Source organism: Haliotis asinina, chromosome 13 (assembly GCF_037392515.1).
Source record: "Haliotis asinina isolate JCU_RB_2024 chromosome 13, JCU_Hal_asi_v2, whole genome shotgun sequence".
Taxonomy (NCBI): Eukaryota; Metazoa; Mollusca; class Gastropoda; order Lepetellida; family Haliotidae; genus Haliotis; species Haliotis asinina.
Genome location: NC_090292.1, coordinates 33,489,012 through 33,496,025, shown reverse-complemented (window position 1 = coordinate 33,496,025; position 7,014 = coordinate 33,489,012).

Here is a 7,014-nt window from a genome sequence, read left to right as displayed (position 1 = left end):
GGTATTTTTATTCATACATGGTATATGGTTTATGCTCCCTATCATGTGCTTCTACCGGATTTTCTGAAGCAATTCCACTTCTGGGGATTGTTGTTCCTGTGACTGTCAAGACTTTGGTCATGTTTTTCACCTTAGTTTCATCAGGGCTGAAACTTTATGTCTAAAGTGTTTCAACAAGCTATGTACCAGTTGGATATTAAGCAAGTGAAGTCTAATGCTTACCATCAGTAGTATAGGGAATGATAGTTCTGGCTCACTTTCAAGAAATGTCTCTACAAAGCCTTATTTACTAAATAAGGCTTTGGTTGGGCCATTAGCTCTTGCTACTATTACCCCTACTACAAAAAAGTTGGCGGTAATTACTGTGCCTTGGTAGGAGGTAATACTGTGCCGTACGGTACGATCAATAATTCTTCTCTTACAAATCCCCTACCCGGCCCATCCCTCAAGTAGTATAAGTTAGGTTCGTCGGCTTTCATATCTATGTTGTAAGTTTTGACTGACCATATAGGATCGGTGGCCCGCTTACGGCTATCGCCCTCGTGTTCCCCCGGCTGGTATAGATACCTCACTTTGGCGGCCTATGTCATGTTTATATCGATGAAACAGTTTAACGTGAACCGCCTACGATCTCTTTGGTGTTCATAATAAAGGCTTGCTGGGCTTTTTGTATCCCCTGTTCTATATACTTTTTTTTCTCGTCCTCGCTGATAGCAGACTTACGAGACTTGGATCGAATATCTTGTTTCATTCCGTTATATTTTTTGAGTTCAGAGAGGATTGAACGAAACTCCTCTTCTGAGATCTTACTGTCAGAGAGTGCCGTGGAAATTCGCTCACTCACTGTGTTCAGCTTTGCTTCGGCCAGAACCCTGATCTCGTCGTGTTTCAATGCCTTACGATTAAGTCTGCGTGATACTAACTTAAGCGCCAACCCTACCAACCCTGTCACCCCAGCCGTTATTTCAATACCTAGCACTATAGGTGCAGCCACGATGGTAGCCAACAACCCAACGCCTGCCGCCCCTAGTCCCATGCTGGTTGCCATAAGGGTAGTGTCAGCCCCGTCCACGATATTGAAAGCTCTATTGTACTTCTTACATAGTGCTTTCCGCGTGTCACGGTCTTGTTCTAGTTGACGTTTCACATCACATAACTGCCTCAAGCGGAACCCATCTACGGTTTCCAGCGTCTTCGCTACTTCCTCTACGACTGGGTACAGACCCATCCTATAATATATATTTTGAAAGATATTTTAATTGGGTTTCAGTTAATACTCTATCAATGTATTTGAAACCTACAAGGGATAGATTATAACTAATGCTAAGAGGTGAGAGGCTAATAGACTTTTCTGTTGTAATAAAAACCCCACGGAGGCTTATTAAACGGTTTATAGGACCCGTGGGGGTATCCCGTTGTATAACAATACGGCAATATTGACCTACGTGTTCGGTATACCAGTGTATTACCAACCCGGGTAAAATTTGTTGTCCTTTCGAGGAGTTTTCATTGTCAAAATACATAAAGACGACTTCTATGATGATTGTGTAGGAGTAGGATGTTCTATCAAGAACCCTCTGGGGATAAAGATTACTGTTAAATGTTAATTTATGATCTACTGTTCCAGTACTTAACAAAATTTTTTCTTCCCTAAAATCTATCGTAGCTACTTTATTCACGTTATGCTCCAGAATGAAATCCCCGGGCCAGATACCGTTATTCCTAATCTTAGAGACAAACCCCAATCCTCCACCCCCCTCTTTTAATGTGATATAAGGTGAGGCGAGTGTTAAGTTGATCAGCCATTTGGGCTCTTTTAAATCTGGTAACGGCACCCGTCTGTACACGTTGTCTTTGAAGTGCAGGATGTATAATTCATCTTCCTCACCAGGCTGATCGAATCCCTCCGTATCTCCCAGGTCGTTAAGCGTAGTGTTGGGATGATGACTGGTCATTATTATACTATTATGATATAATTTCCAACTGGTTTTCTGATAATAATTCAGGGGTTAACTTCATACCCATGAAGTGTATGTTGTCAGGCAGGAAGATATTGATTAGTGATATCTTGTTTTCCACGATCACGTTGACCCCCTGCAGACTGGTCTTGGAGTCGACACCCACCCGCACGTAAACGTTGCAAACTTGATACTGGTGTCGTTTCACCCACCCGAGTTTGATCCCCTTCACGATCTCGACATCATTCACCGATGGTTCCCCTAGGTAGACTTTGATGATCAGTGTTGAGTTTGCCGGTAGACTCTCTAGTATCTTGGTCACGCCTTCGAATTCAGACACCAACTGCAATTTCACGTTTTGTATGGCCGGTTTACTCGATAGCATGTGGGCTGCTATATTGTTGACGGGGCTGACGACTACGCTACGTCTCTGAGTTGGGACGTAAGCCACGAGCAGGATTCCATTGTTCACGACTTTGTTTAGGTGGTTGTCTTTGTTATCCGTGAACACGTAAGGGGAGACGAGTCTAATATTGATAAACCAGTTGTTATCGGGTAACAACACCCACTTGTCATCTTCGGTGAAGACGAGCATATATGGCTTGTTTCGGGCGACGGTAGTGCTCTCAACATCGTCTAAGTCGAACAGTTTACCTCCGAACGATGGGTATATTACCCAATTATTATCACCGGTGTTGACAAGGGTGTACTTAGTGTTGACTGTTGCTCTTGTGGTATCTACTATATCACTTAGGGTTCCACCGGAGGGGATTTCAACGCGTTTGTAAATGTTGTTTTTCAGTTGCAAGGCGTACGATTTACCATCTACTCCGGGAGCGTCGAAACCGCGCGTGTCTCCAAGGTCGGAGATCCCGATATTGACGCATTTTTTCACTCCGGGCCCTTGTGCGCTGGTCATGTTACATGAAGCGTTAAGCTGAGGTATCCTATATTTACAGGATTATGATTTATATCTAACACCGATATTGTCAGCTCAGGTATGTTGCCCTGGGTTAATCTCTTATACTGCCGTGGTGAAAACGACTCGGTTCTACCGTCGTTGAATTTCTCAGTTTTCACCGGCACTGCTCTCAGTATAGTGGAAGGGTGACCTCCTTGAATGTTGTACGTTGTGCTCACCTGATCGAGATGAATGTACAGCTCTCGGTACGGTACTAGATCGGGTAACTTCGTGCCTGTGACGGTTGTTGTTGGTTTTATCTCGTCAGGAGACATACCGAGTATCCTCGCTAATGGTCGGCCGAACCTTAAGGGGTTTCTTCCGTTGTTGATTAACATCACTGTACCGTTTGAGTCGTTCATCTTGAGTTCGGCTCCCAGGGGTTTGAAGACCTCGTCGTTTAGAGAGCAAACGCTGTAGTAGCCGTCAGTTATCTGACTGCGAGTTCCACTGACGAACAGCTTATTGTTGCTGATGTTGATGTTAGTCCATTGCGGTAGGTAGGTGATATCGCAGAGTGCGACTTCGAGTTGACCTGACGTGTTATCGATCGCGTGCGTCAGCTGAACGGCCTCACCGCTCGTTATTCCTGGAAGTGTTATGTACATGTTAGAGTATATATGTTCATTATATAATAGTTTTAAAATGTATTCCCCTGGTGTGTTTTACCCTAAACTGGACGTAGATTTCTCCCCCATGAAGATCGTGGTTGCTCCTGGGTTGTATTTCAATGCCCAGTTTTTAGATGTGTTCGATCAGTATAAGCTTTCGGTGACTAACATTGAGGCAGTCCACGCTTGGTTCAACAACCCTATGCAGTTCTGGCAGAATCAATTAAACTTTGCCGTGTGGTGCGCTACAACGGGGTGTGGTGTGACATTGGCCGACACTCGGCGTGGACCGCTGAGTCAGTCTGTGTTCAAGTTCCACATGTACTACCAGGTCAGACGTATCCTTAAAGAGATCAGCGCCCCCCTCCCACAGGACAAAGCGTGGGGCGCAACAAACAACCCGTACGATAGACGGGCCTACGAACGTATTTGCAATGAATTCGAAATAAACCCGAAGACGGATTGGCGTTTGCCGGGGCCGAACCACGGGTTGGGTATTCCTTATGATGGCGCGCGACCAGTGAAAGAAGTCAGTGATGATTTACTGAAACGAGATATACTACGCCAGGACTTTGCTTTGTCGAGTAATGAATGGAGGGATGATCGTATGAACTTTAAAGGTGGTGTTGCTTTCACAGTCCAGAAAGTGGAGCAGTCAACCGCAGACGGGTGGAAAATGTTCATGCTGGACACGTCGAAAGGATTCACTCGTGCTGGTACAATACGCTTGAACGACTCGATTCGAACGTACGTGTGGGCGCTGTTGGGTGCGCAGTCGCAAACGCGTTCCAACATCATCGGTAAGGGAACTGCTTACGACGCTCAGAAACAGTTCATTGCCAACGTTGAGGATGCTATTAATTCTCCAGTTGATCTCCCGAGGGCCATCGACCGTTACCAAAACGTGTTAGAATACGCCAGATCGAAAGTCAATTACGTGTTCGGCGTGGGGTTGTACATGGCTCCGAGTGATATGCAACTGAGAATAAAAAAAGTGGTGGGTTATAACAACAAAATAGTCATAGCCACGGCGGACCAAAAGATGGGTATCAACCCCGATATTAACACCCCCTATATCCCACACATCCCACCACGTGAAAATGGTATAGTGGAGCCACCCCCGGAGCCTAAAGTTCATGTGGGGGTACCCCCCACACACCCCCATATTCAGGCCTCCAATCACATCGATAATAAAACAGCCCTGGTGGTTGGTGGGGTAACTTTGGGACTTATTTGGTTAAAGATTTCTTAGCCGCTACGTACACCAGACCCGCCACGGCGACTATGGCTGCCCACAGGTTTTGACTGAGCCACATGGCAGTTTTAGACAGAGCGCTCAACAACCACGAGACGATGCTACCCAGGATGCCGGGAAGGGCTTCGGCGGCTTTACCAGCCAGTTTAGCTAGGCCTTCCCCGAGTTTTTTTATCCAGTCTTTAACACCACCGCTGGGAGTTCCCCCGCCGCCAGGTGTGGGGGTTCCCCCTGTCAGTGACACCACCAGGGTTGATATGATGAAACCCAATGCAGTTAGAATGCTGGCGATGGTGATCCCTTGCTCCCGGAACAATATCCGAATCCTGTTGGCTAAAGTTGTATCCTCATTCAGTATTCTATCGATTGTTTCCCGAATACGACTGATCTGGGATCGAAGCTGTTCACGATTCGAGGAAGCGGCTTCCAATCGTGTACGTCTCTCGTCTTCTAAATCACGTATTCGTTCATTGATACGATGCTTCATATCATCGTTTTCAGTTTCGTTGAGTTTGGTTTTTTCCCTAGCGATGTGCTCGTCGATTTCGTTCAGTTTCCCCATGTTGTTCACGAGTTCTCCACGCACGCGTTTCACGGCTTCGTCTAAGCCGCGCTGTTCCCTTACCGGAAAGTCAAACCCCGGTAACGGTTTGTCCCAGTAGGTGCTCAACAGTTTTTCTATGCTGTCCGAGGCTTCTGTAGCACGCTGTGGTGTCATTTCATCTCTAGTGGTGAGGTGGGATCTGGTAGCTTGCAGATCTTCAACAACGGCCTTAGGTATTGCACCACCGTAATCATTCATGTTTAGATTTTTACGGATAAATTCGACACCATGGCGGCTGGCTAGAGTTGACAAGGCCAGTGGTTTTTTATTGCTCTTGTTGAAGAGGTCAACCCCTGGGTCAGACTTAAGGCGTAGAACACCCTTTGTATCAATAAAAAAATTCTTATGGTATCGACCCTGTGGTTCAACGTAGTTTTTATCTCTTCTTAAACTTTCGTAATAATCATTTACCGTTGTTTCCAAGAGTTCTTGGTTCAATGGTGAACTAGTAAATGAGGTCTCCTGCTCATCATCGAATGCCTGGGCACTAGCGCCCGGTATCTCCGTCATATCTATGTCTTCATCCATTAGTATTAAAAATATATTTCTTTTATATAACAATGTACGGCAGAAAATTAGATCCTTTCAGAAGATTGAGAGAGCCATTAGGAGCCAGAGCCGTGCGCCAGTCGGTGACCATCACCAACAATCCCATCAAGATAGACCAGAATCAAACTCTGCTGGTTAGATTTCCAAACCTTGGTGAGAATGACCTCATTGTACCAGGCACTGTTCGACTGGCGTTCAATATCACGTTGACCTCCGACAACGACAAACGCGAGCTAGTGCGGAACGTGGGTCGAGCTATCATCAAGAAAACGACCGTCAAGATCAGCGGTAACGAGGTGCTGAGCATCGACGACAGCGACGTGTTTCACTGCTACAAGGATCTCTGGAAAAGCGAGAGAGAACGAGTCAATGATGTGTACCAGGGCATCAGCAAATCAACCCGGGCGCGCATAGGATATGTCTTCACGCAAGACCAGCAAGACAAGCTATCGGACGGTGAAAAGGCCATCGCTCGAGCATACGGGAATCGATTCTGCGTGCCGCTCGACTTCGAGTTGCTCACGGGACACGCGCCGTTTTACCAGGCCGCGCTGGGTGATAGGCTTGAATACGAGCTCACGTTTAACGACTATAGCAAAGTAGTGCGTACGCCGAACGGTGATGAGGCTAGTTATACCATAGACAACATCTCTCTGGAGTTCGACATGGTCACTAGCCCTGAGCTGGCCAGGCAGGTTCGAAGCCAGTACTCTGGGAAGATGGCTATCCTGTACGATCGCGTACTGAGGCATAGATCAGTCGTGCGAGATAAGAGCGACACTGTGTGGAATATCAACCTGAACGTGCCGGCGCGATCGATGAAAGGTATCCTGGTCGTCCCCGTGGAGGATTACGAGCCATTCCGGAGGGACAGCGAGAAGTTTTTCAACCCCGAGATTGAAAAGGTGGAAGTTACCATCGAGGGCGTGCCCAACCAGCTGTTCAGTCATGGTATGAGACCACACCAGCAGTGGGATGAGATAAAAAAGCTACCAGTGGGGGATTACATAACAAAGGACCTGGACCTCGGCTCCGTGCAGATCGGTGAATACCTGACCACCAAGTACGCCCTATGG